General features: G+C 51.2%; 1 protein-coding gene across 1 annotated transcript in view; it reads left to right on the forward strand.

Annotated features, from left to right (window-relative positions):
- The first annotated feature begins 250 nt into the window (after positions 1-250).
- Positions 251-12,309, forward strand: part of TTBK1 (tau tubulin kinase 1) — a 152,125-nt gene continuing 140,066 nt past the window's right edge. The window contains exon 1 of the mRNA XM_034764007.1: positions 251-294. The gene's annotated coding sequence lies outside the window, so the exon portion shown is untranslated. The remainder of the gene's footprint in view (positions 295-12,309) is intronic.

The raw sequence follows: 12,309 nt of genomic DNA on the forward strand, positions 1-12,309 counted from the left end.
GCGCGCGGGGAGCGGGCGGGGGCTGCAGGGGCGGGGCGCGGGGGGCGGCGCTGCGGGTGATGTCAGGCCGATGCTGCTGGCGCCGCGCGCGGTGCATTGTGGGCGAATCCCGCTGCCTGCGCCGCCTCCTGCCGCCGCGGATCCCCAGGCCGGCGCGGGAGGATGCTCCCGGGGGGGGGCCCGCAGCCGCAGCAGCAGCGCCCGGGGCAGGCGGCGGCGCGGAGCCCGGCGGGGCCGCAGTGAGGGCCGCGGGGGGATGCGCCGGCCGGAGAACGGGGCGGCGGCGGGGACCAGGTGAGAGCCGAGGCCGAGGGGGCCGGGCCGGGCCGGGGGAAGGGGGCGCTGCGAGCCAGAGGACGGGGGCACTGCGGGCCGAGGCTCCCCAGCTCGGGGCGCCCCGGGGCACGGTGGGAATTGTAGTTTCGCCCTGCTCCCAGGCTGCGCTCTGGGCGGGGCCGGCCCGGCGCGGGGACTCGCACTCCCAGCACGCCCCGGGGCAGGGCGGGACAGGGCGGAGTGAGGGGCGGCGCGGCCAATCAGGAGCGGGGACGGGCCGACCGCTGGCCAGGCCCCTTGGGGAGCCGAAACGTGTCTGAAGCGGCTATGTTGGAGGGGGCGGGGCCAGGCGCGGAGGGGCGGGGCCTAGAGAGGCGGGACTCGGGCTTCGCACCTCGCCTGGCTGTCAGCACGTGGGGAGGGCAGGGCCCCAAGGGCTGCAGCGGGGAGGGGGTAACTCTGAGGGGGGAGCAGGGACTTTTCATGCTGCTGTGGGGAGGGGGTGCCCCCTCGCGGGAGCGGGGTTCCCTGGGGGTGACGCTGGGAGGGCGTAACCCCTGCGCAGGAGCGGGGTTCCCTGGGGGCAACGCTGGGAGGGGGTAACCCCTGCGCAGGAGCGGGGTTCCCTGGGGGTGAAGCTGGGATGGCACGAGCCAGTTTTCTTAGTGTTGTAGCTGTGGGGGGGCAGTGGATTACACTGGGGCATACGCTGGGTGTATCTGGGGGAGCATCACTGGGGTGGGACTCACCGGAGTGGGTTCAGTTGGAGCATAGCTTGGAGTGTGTATATCTAGGGAGGGGAATAGATTCCCGGAGGCTTTAGGGAGAGGGGTATTCATGGGGGTGGGAAGCTGGTCAGTATGCGATGTAGCTGGGAGAGAATATCCCCATGGAGTGGGGAGCGGGTTCCCATGGGGCATAGGAGGGGGTATTCCCAAGAGTGGTAGCGGGTTCCTTTGGGCTGTAGCTGGAAGGGAGTCCCTGGGGAAAGTTGAGTGGGTTCCCTGGGTGTTGTAGCTGGGAAGGACTATTTGTGGGAGGGGCACCTTCCTGTGGAGGCATAATTGGGAGGTTTTTCCTTGGGAGAGGAGAATGAGTTCCTCTGGAGTGGTAGATAGGGGTATTCTATGATGGTGGTGTTGAGGAGCTCCAGGGAGAGTAGCTGGGATGGGGTATCTCAGAAGGGAAGAGGAGCAGATTTCTCTGGGATGTAGCTTAGCAGGAAATTGTTCCCCTATGGTATATCTGGGAACCAGCTTCCTCCCTCTCTCCCCCACCAGCAGATTCCTGTAGGATGGTAGCTGGAAGCGATGTACCCCTGCAGGAGGTGGGGTGGGTTCTCCTAGGGTAGTAGTTGGTGGTGGGTATGTCCCAGGGGGTGGTACGGCTGGTTCCCTTAGGGTAGTAGTTGGAAGGGGGTTAATTTCCTAGGTGAGGTGGGCGAGTTGAGTGTCAGTTTGGGGTAGGGCAGTGTGTCCCACTTATGGTGAATATGGGAGGAGTTATCCCTGGAGGCAGGGGAGGAGGTGGTTCCCTTCGGGATGGTATCTATGTGGATGGTAACCTTGGGGGTCCTATTGGGCGTGTGTTTGGGAGGGAGGAGTTCCCGCCACCAAGGAAGCTGCTTCTTGGGGATCCCTAGGCTGGTGTCTCTCGTTGCGGGAGCAGTGTCCTCTTTATAGACGTGCGCTTGATGCCCTTTCAGTGGGTGTTGACTGAGCCCAGAGCTGGCCTTTGAGCCTGTGTATGGCAGTATGGAAGGCTTGAGGCCTGTGGGACTCCACAAGTGAAGGCTGTCAATGTGAAGAAGGAGCTACTTCAGTCCCCCGTTTTGGGTTGGGCCCCGTGGGTCCTGCTGTGCTGTGCACGCAGGGTTTGGCGCTGTCACTGGCAGCACATGGATCACAGTAGGGAGCCTGGACACCTTGTCACTGAGCATAGCTATGAGGAGAGCATCACCAGTCCAGCATGGCAGCCTCTGCCCTGTTGCTCGGGGCCCAGAATTCTGGGGGAAGTTGGATTCTGCTGGAGAAGTGTTGCCACTCCCTTCTCGGTGACCAGGAGCATGTGAGAGGCTGGGTGTTTGCTAGGCAGGTGGGTGGAATGCCCCCAGTGTGTGTGGCATTTGGTCAGGCTCTGGCATGCTTCAGAGCCCAGGCATCATGGAGGGGCTTGCCCAGATTTCTCAACTAGTTTTTACCAGCTAGCAAGATCCCTCAGTCCTTTCAGAGGTTCCTTCTGTGTCATCAGTCTGATGCTAGACAGGGTGGCGTGGGGCTTCGCTCTGCGCTGGCGTGGCCTCTTGGGGTTTTCTTTTCTCAGGAAAGTATAATTAGAGCTCTGCACGGCTTGTGATGCTCGGGGGGAAGTTTAGGCTAGAAATTAGACGAAGGTTTCTGACCATCAGAGGGGTGAAATATTGGAACGGCCTTCCGAGGGAAACGGTGGGGGCGACGGACCTGTCTGGTTTTAAGATTAAGTTGGATAAGTTTATGGAGGGAATGGTTTAATGATAAAACATAGTAGTCAAGGAAAACCAAGCAATGGTACATGAACAACATAATGGCCAACAAGGGTCAGGCTAGAGACTCTTGCCTATATGCTCGGGGTATTACTGATCGCCATATTTGGGGTCGGGAAGGAATTTTCCTCCAGGGTAGATTGGCCGAGCCTCTGGAGGTTTTTCGCCTTCCTCCGCAGCATGGGGCAGGGATCACTAGCAGGAGGGTCTCAGCCGATTGAAGTCACTAAAACACAGGACTGGGGACTTCAACGGTAGAGTACAGGGAAGGGTCTTGCGGCCTGCAGCATGCAGGGGGTCAGACCAGATGATCATAATGGTCCCTTCTGACCTTAATGTCTATGAGTCTATGAGTCTATGAGTCTGATGCTGGCAGTCTGGGTTAGCTAGCATTCTAAGGAGTGGGATTTTTTTTCTTTTCTGTGCTGTAATAGGCTTTCCGATTCCTCTTCAGAGGTTTTGCATAGGTTTTTGTGAATTATGTACATGAGCTCAGCTATCAAAGAAGGTCTTAGTCACACAGAAAGAGAGGTGGTCTTTCACGTAACCTAGTTCAGCGAGAGCTCTGGTGATTAGTGCCATGACCTTGAATTGGACCAGTGCTTAGTGGGGAGCCAGTGTACTGATGGAAGCACTGGGGCGATATGCTCCTGTCTGCCAATGTTTCTGAGCAACTGTAGACCAGTTGCATTTTTTTCAGGGTTTGCTTACTCATTCCCAGTACAGTGTGTTGCAGTGATCCAGCCTGGCTGTAATTTATATGCTCTTTATTCATTAATTTCCCCAGGCTTGAAACGGGAAGTATGGGCAATTTGGTAAATAGAAGGAAAGGTCATCTAGTTTCACTGCAGCACACGTGAGTGCCTTTGCATTCTCTGTTAAAGTGCTACCTTTCTGTGTCTGGCTACAAACTCCTCACTGGATCACAATGGAGATTCTTGAGCCTCCTACAATAACACTGCATTAGGGAACTTGGTGTCTTTTTTTTTTCCCCTCTGGAAACATGACAATGGGACGTGTTACACCTGGGGTAGGATGCACTATCTCGTACTGTCGCCACGCTAACAGCTGTAGGTCCTGCACATAAAGAGCAGACCTACAGTGTGCATCACTGCTGTAGTTATTACTGTCATTAGATAAAAAAAATGATAGACACTCTAAAAGAGATTAGAATTTATGTTAGGGTTGTTCTTTGAGTTTTTGTCCTTGTGAATCTCTTCTTTGGTGCACTGGTCCAATGCACGAGAGATCAGAATCTTTTGGACAAAAGTGTCTGTTGGGACCGACTGTGCCCTTTGTGTCCTTGTGCAACCCCTCCCCCCCCGCCCACCCGCAACTCAAAAGTATGAAGTGCCGAGTGGCTGCAGCTGTCCATCAGTTCCCTTTTACCGTCCGTAGCAGTGAGATGCGTAGCAGTGAGATGGAGCGTGGTGGTACTCACCTGCTCCCCTGTAGCACACTGTCTCTCTTTAGTGAGGTAGCAGTTTGGGGTTTCCATTCAATTGGCAGACCCCCTTTAGTTCTTAAATTTTCTTTAATAAAATAAAATCCTTCTTTTATCATTTTTTTTTGCCTCATTGGGCACCTAGTGCCATTACTGTTTCTCAGCCTGGTGGTGGAATCAACCCTTTCAGGTTTTAAGTCATGTCTGTTGTGTGATGATTTCATTCTCCTTATGGATGGGCATAGTTGGTGTCTCTTCTGCTTGGGTGAGAGCCATCTCTCAGAGCGATATTTGGTTTGTCGGTCGTTTCCCACCAGGTCTTGTCCCAGGGACACTTGGCTAAATTCTTCCCCTTGGAACAGTCCGTGAGAGGAGCATTGGATGGCTTTCTGACTCATAATTGACTCTCTTCCCAGAGGTCCCATTCAGTTAGTGTCCCTGGGAGTAGGGACTGTTCTCCTAAACTCCTATGAGTGACAAAGGCTGTTTAGCCCTCTCTGCTGACCAGCCTCAGCCCCCTAAACCGAGTTTGGCACCAGCCAGGAGCTTGGCACTAAAGCATGGTATCACCTCTTCACTGAGGCAGGGCAGAATGGACCTCCACTGCAAGGGAGACACTTGGTGCCAACTGACCTTCCCGGAACGGGAGAGGCCAGAGGAACCCAAGAAGAGCCATAAGCCTTCTGTCTCTTCAGCCCTTGGGCCAAGATATTCTGCCCATGGGCCAAGCCATGCCAAGCAGGCTAAAGAGGCTGAAATCTTGAGTTACCCAGATCTGAGGGGAACCAAATTTACCCTGGCTCTGAAGCCTGGTACTGAGGAACTCTCCCTGGTGCTGAAGCTGCTGGTACCAGAGTTGGCTCAGATAAAGGAACCCTTAACAGCTTATGCCCAAATAAACGTGTTAGTTGCTAAGGTGCCACAAGGACTCCTCGTTGTTTTCACTGATACCGACTAACACGGCTACCCCCTGAGTCCCAGGAGAGTTGCTGCTATGTGCTGCTGCTTCAGATTATCACACAGAGCCCTTGCACTGACTCAAGCACAAATGGTGAAGGTACTGCAGGCCCCTGCACTGGTACTGACAACGTCTCACCCTCCCTTAAAGAGCTCAGTTCCAGCTTTAGAGCACGAGTACTCCTCCGTCTTGTCCCCGGCCCATCCTTGTTCCCTTGAATGAAACCCTCTCCAGTTCCTCTTGACTCTCTTCTCCTAGACGTAGGTCAACTTCCTGATTTCCAATCCCTGATAGAGGCCCCCCAAACTACCTGTTACATAGTCCACTACTCCATGGCCGTCCTCTCTGTGGGTCCACCTCCTCAGGTTGTCGAATCTTAGAGTCAACCTCCCCAACTGTTTCTATTACTTTGTTTGGTTCTTGCCATCTGGGTCAGGGCTTGCTTTCTGCTGTAGGCACCTGCACCATTGCTCGATCCCCTGCCTGGAATTTCCAAACCTTTGCTCGACAATTGTAATAGGTCTGTTGGCCCTCCTTTGCTTTTTCTCACGCTAGGGGAGTAATTTGGGCTACTCTCTCCCGCATCTGCATTGCATATTTAATGATGTTATTTCCCTGGGTAGGCCATTCTTCTCAGCCCTCCTTGGCAGTGTTTAATATGCCCTGGGGAGGGTGACCATATAGCAGCTTGAAGGGGAAAACTTGGTGGTAGCCTGGGGAACCTCCCTTATAGCAAATAGGTAGGTTAGCAAGGTATCCCGATTTCTCCCGTCTTGACTCACTACTTTCCATATCATGCTCTTCAGTGTTCTGTTAATGCATTTGACGAGGCCATCAGTCTGTGGAAGGTAACTGAAGTTAGTAGGGCCTGTATTTAGAGCATTTCACACAGATCTTCCATCAGTTTTGACACAAAGGGGATCCTGTGATCTGTCAGAATTTCCTTGGGTATTCCTACCTAGAAAAAATTGGATTAACTCCTTTGCTTTCATCTTGGACATTGTGTTTCACAGAGTATCCCTGGCCTCCAGGTATCGTGTAGCATAGTCCAGAATCACAAGTGCACATTGAGCTCAGGTGCTCAGGTCCATCACTATCCTCTCAAATGGACTTCAGTAATCAGACGGGGTACCGAAGGGGTCCTTAAGTGAGGTTGTGTGCCGCGCAATTGGCATTTTGGGCAGGAGGCCCAATAGTATCAGACCTCCAGATAGACTTCTGGCCTAAAGAACCCCCATACGATTCTATCTAGGGGTTTATCCATCCCTCAGTGTCCCCCAAACAAATGACTATGGGCTAGGTCTAATATTGCTCTTTGGTGTCCTGTCTGGCTTTCAAGATATCAAGAGAGGGAGATTCCACCACTTCCCTTGGGAGTTTGTTCCAATGACTAATTACTTTCACTGTTAAAATTTGTGGCTAATTTCTAATGTGTTTTGTCTGGCTTCATCTTTCAGCCATTGGTTCATTACACCTTTCTCGGTTTAGATTAAAGACCCATTTAGTACCTAGTATTTTCTCCTCGTGAAGGTATTAATACAATGTAATTAAGTCACTTTTTGATCTTTTTGATGGACTGAACAGATTGAACTATTTAAGCCTCTCACTTCAGCCCTTGAAAAATTGTTGTGGCTGTTTGCTGCACCTTCTCCAGTTGTTCAACATCCTTTTCAAAATGTGGATACCAGAACCATGCTCATTTATCAGTCTCACCGATGCCGTAGATAGAGGTTAAATCTCTTACTCACTCTTCCCCTGTTTATTTTGCCTCAGCATCACACTGGGAGCCAATATTGAGTTGCTTATTCATAATGACCCCTAAATCCTTTTCAGAATCACTGCTTTCCAGGATACAGTTCCCCATTCTGAGTGTATTCCACGCATTCCTTGTTCCTAGATGCAAATGACTTTGCATTTGACTGTGTTAAAACACATTTTGTTTGAACAGTCCTTCATCTCTTCTGTATCCGAAAAGAAGCAGGCTGATGTACTTATATCATATGTGGAGAGTGAAGTATTTTCCAGTCTATTTCCATGCGTCTGACGAAGTGGGCATTCACCCACGAAAGCGTATGCTCCAGTACATCTGTTAGTCTCTAAGGTGCCACAGGACTTTCTGTTGCTTTTTACAGATCCAGACTAACACGGCTACCCCTCTGATTCCAGTCTATTAGTATCCCAGGAGGATGCTATACAACATCGACTAGGGATGAACATTTTTAAATTGGCAGGTCTGCTGAACTTGCACCCAAGAGTCCTAAAAGAGCTGGCTGAGGAGATCTCTGGCCCACTGATGTTAATTTTAATAAATCTTGGAATACTGGGGATAGTCCAGAAGACTGGAAGAGTGCTAATGTTTGCCAATATTCAAAAAGGGCAAGTGGGATGATCCAGGTAACTATAAGTGGGTTAGTCTGATGTCAATCCCAGGCAAAATAATGGGAACACTGATATGGAATTAATTCAACAAAGAATTAAAGGATGGGTATATAAATAATTTCAGTCAATATGGTTTTATGGAAAATAGATCTTGTCAAACAAACTTGATTTAATTCGACGATGAGATTATAAGGTTGGTTGATAAAGGTAACTCCATAGATGTAATATACTGAGACTTTTGTAAGGCATTTGACTTGGTTCTGCGTGACATTCTGACTAAACTCTTAGCGCTATATAATACCAACAAAGCACACGATAAACGGATTGAGGACTGGTTAACTGACAGGTTTCAGAAAGTGGGAATTGTCCCTGAATGGGGGCGATGGCACCCCCGACCATCTTGTTACACGCGATGCGTACCATTGGCAGGGGCACCAACGCATCAGCACTGCGCCCTCCCAGCAGCAGTGGCGAGGAGGAGCAGCGAGGGCCATGCCACTGTGCACGTAGGTGTGGCTCTGCAGTTCCTCTGTCATGACGGGGGAGTGGCAGGGCCAAAATTGAGTTAGTGACATTACTACTTGGTGCACTGGAGTTGCAGGATCACTGAGGTTTGGCACTGTGGCCCCACCATCATGACGGGGCCAAAATCGAGTGAGTCATGGTGCAATGTGGTGCCTGGAGGTCTCAATAGCATTTAGGTTTGGTCTTGTCACCCTCCCCGTAATGCAGGAAAGGCTGTGGGGTTACGCCTTGAGCCATCTGTGTTACCTGCACACTCTAGGGCACCCCACCATGGGGCCCAACCTGAGTGCCTGTGGGGTGGCCGTCACTGCTCCTCCTCACTGCTCCCGTGTGGCTAGCTCCTGCACCAGAGCTGTCCCCGGCAGCCTGCCTGACATCACCCTTTCCAGCAGCTCGCTGTCACCGCCGGGGCATGGGCAGTCTGACCTAATGGTCTGAGCATGACCTGGGAGCCAGGAACCAGGCCGGATTGGAGACAAGGTGGACAGAGTCTGAGAAAGGGCAGACTGAGAGAGGTGTCAGGAGATGGCAGGATCGGATACCAGGAGATCAGAGTCAGGCAGCTGTAGCAGGTAGCACAGTAGAGGTCAGACTAAGCAGGGGAAACCCAGCTGCCTTGAAAATTTCCTGTTCCTCTGCTTGGTTTAAATAGAAACAGGGAAGCAATCTGGACCCCTGGAGCTCTGCCAGTCAGAGTCCAGCACTGGCAGCTGTTAGCAGGTCACTGGGTGGCAGGTTGTGACTTACTAGTGCTAAAGAGCCCTGTAGACCAGGGTTTGAGACCTGTGGTTCCTGAGATCCTCATTCCTTCTGCGCTGCTCACAGGACTCACTCCGCATTAGTCTCAAGAGCTGCAGCGAGTGCCTGCCCTGCCTAATGGAGCCAGCGGGGAGTGGGTTGGTGGGGAGCCCTGGGGTGTACCCTGTGAAAAATGTTGTGGGGGGCTGAATTGGGTGTTTCTAGTGGGGTTTTGCAGGGATCAGTTCTAGTGCTGATGCTATTCAACATTTTCCTCAGTGATCTGGAAGTAAAAACACTGCTGAGAAAGTCTGTGGATGACCCAAAGATGGGCAGAGCGGTGAATCATGCTGAGAACAGGGCAGTCATACTGAGCGGTCTGGATCAGCTGGTAAGGTGGGCCCATTCCAACCTGCTGTGTTAAAACACAGCCACTGGCAAAGTCGCACAGGGACACAGAATGCAGGCCGTCCCTACAGAACGGGGTTCTCGAAAGCAGCAACTCTGAAAAGAATGCGGTGGTCAGAGCAGAGCGGCAACAGGGGAGTAGTAAGCTAACGAGCCCCATTGATACAAAGGAGATTGAAAGGTGACTTGAATCAGCATGTAAATACCTTCCCAGGGAGAAACAATAGCGATAGCGTGGACTCTAGTACCGCGCAGGTGAGAGCTGCCCATCTCCTAGAACTGGAAGGGACCCCGAAAGGTCATTGAGTCCAGCCCCCTGCCTTCACTAGCAGGACCAAGTACTGATTTTTGCCCCAGATCCCTAAGTGGCCCCCTCAAGGATTGAGCTCACAATCCTGGGTTTAGTAGGCCAATGCTCAAACCACTGAGCTATCTGCAGCCGTGACATAGCCAGTCCAGCGGCATGGAGAGCTTACCTGTGCCTGTGGCCCCAAGGAGGCCATCTTTTAGTGTCTCTAGTGCTGACTCTGTGCTGGGCCGTGATTGTGGGGCAAGCTTGATGCTGGCTGATTTCATAGGTTGTTGGAACCTGGTGGTTACTAGGGTGAGTTGAAAGATTAAGGAGTCTTCGAGGGCAGGCTAGCTTCGGTTGCATGCTGCCCTGGTGGGTTGGTGGGACAACTCTGACCTCTGCTTGGACGAGATGGCGATCATACCAGGAGAGTGGCATGTTGGTCACATCTCCAATGGCCATGTCTGGGCTGAAGATCCGATCCAGCAGAGGCGCCGACTCTCTAATGTGCCGGGAGGTGCTTGACCCTTGCTGTGTCCCACGTCCCACCCCCACTCCACCCCTTCCTCCAAGGCCCCTACCCACCTCTTCCTGCCCTGTTCTGCCCCCTCCCCCAGGCGCCCCCTGCCCTCGCTCTTCCTCCTCCCTCCCAGCGCCTCCTGCACGTTGCTGAACAGCTGATCCATGGTGGGTGGGAGGTGCTAGTAGGGAGGGGGAGGATCTGATCGGGGGGGCTGCTGATGGGTGCTCAGCACCCGCCATTTTTTTCCTGTGAATGCTTCAACCCCGGAGAACCCACGGAGTCGGCGCCTATGTTATCCAGCATGTGTCTGGCTGCATGTGTGGGTCCAGGAACTGTCTGGAGAATCCAGTGGTTTCTGTGTGGACTGCGAGAACGTGTGCTGCTGTCCTGTTTGTATTGTCTACGTGGGGGCTGAGCTCATTGAGGGCCAGAAACCTCGGGGACTCTAGGACCATTGTGGGCAGCAGCTCCGTCACTTCCTCCAGGAAGTTGACAGAGTTTCCATCTGGACGTCTCTTCACCACAAGGAGTCCTAGGTTTCCCCTGTCCTTCGACTCACAGATCATATATGGATGCCTGAATGTTTTGTTTGCTGGAATTGTCTTCTGCCCCAGAGGCTGAAAAGGAACAGGGTGCCTACTCTGGTGCCTCTTTGATGTTTCTGGTTCATTCCGGAGTCTGTCTGGGCTTGTGGCATACAGAGCATCCTGTGGGGCTAGCGCTACTAGAGAGGTGGCATTGGACCAGATCTCAGTGATGCATGCAAGAAGTGAGGACAGGTGCTTCATCCAAAATGAAATCGTGGAAGGTGCAGGCTTGGTGAGGACTGGTCTTGCATTCGGCAGCAGAAGCTTCAGTCTGTCGTCGTCTTCTTGATTTTGCTGATCAAGGACCTGGCTTTGAGTGTGTTTGGATTTATCCTAGTGCTCTTGGAGGACGTCTCTTCAACCCAGTGATAGTCAGGAGTTGGGAGAGTGGGAGGTATTTGGGTCACAGGCCTTGTGGTTAATCTCTGTTGCTGTAGTATCTGCTGTCTATCTAAGTTCTTTCAGGTTAGTCGCCAGACAGTTTTCACCTATAAGGCCCCATCTGAGCCCTTTCTAAGGGTAACTGAAGATTTGTTTAATTTCAGGAAGTCAAAGCTTATATGGAACCTGGATTTCTTCTCTGCAGCTTGAAGCTTTTAGGGAGCTGTCTGGTGGTTGATTTCTGATTTCTTTCAGAGTATTGACATTTTAGATGTGAGCACAACTATTTAGTAGAGTGAGGGTCTTTTTAGTTCTGCTGTTTGTTTTTATGAACAAGATGAGAAGATTATTTCTCCATTGGGTAAACTAGGCTGGACCCGAGGAAGCAATTCTGTTTGCAGAAAGATATTCAAAATGCTATTGGGTAACAAACTTACTCTGTCACTATTAAACAGAATGAGGCTATGCTCTGGATAATTAGTCAAGTTTGGGTTAAATCATCTTGCGAAATTATTGTGAACATTTGCTAACCCAGGTACAAAATCTCTTTTTTATTACTTCACTATAATTACGATTAAAATGAAAAACCTTAAATCCTATTTCTCTGGCAAATAAAAATCTTACTTTAGATAGGAACATGACACGCTTTATTGGAGGCTTTTTCACCCAATTGAATGTTGTGCGTCTCTGCTCTTTAATAGGGGTACTTTGATGATTGTGTCACCCACTAGAGCAGGGGTCGGCAGCCTTTCAGAAGTGGTGTGCCGAGTCTTCGTTTATTCACCCTAATTTAAGGTTTTGCGTGCCGGAAATACATTTTAATGTTTTTAGAAGGGCTCTTTCTATAAGTCTATAATATAGAACTAAACTATTGTTGTATGTAAAGTAAATAAGGTTTTTAAAATGTTTAAGAAGCTTCATTTAAAATTAAATTAAAATGTAGAGCCCCCCAGACCGGTGGCCAGGACCCGGGCATTGTGAGTGCCACTGAAAATCAGCTCACGTGCCGCCTTTGGCACGCGTGCCATAGGTTGCCTATCCCTGCACTAGATCTACCACAGATAAAATGCCAAAATACATCCGTAGGATGAAACAGTGAATTGGCCATCAGCAACAAACTGCGTGAAAACTAAATGAAGTGAAATTATATTCAAGGGGCTTTTCTGTCAGTGGAGGTATAAATGAAAAGGTCCTGTGTGATGCTTTGAAAGATTTGATGGCATAATTAGAAGATACATGCTTGAGTCATAGAGCTTTCAGAACTTCTTTTAGTGTGT

Source organism: Trachemys scripta, chromosome 3 (assembly GCF_013100865.1).
Source record: "Trachemys scripta elegans isolate TJP31775 chromosome 3, CAS_Tse_1.0, whole genome shotgun sequence".
Taxonomy (NCBI): Eukaryota; Metazoa; Chordata; order Testudines; family Emydidae; genus Trachemys; species Trachemys scripta.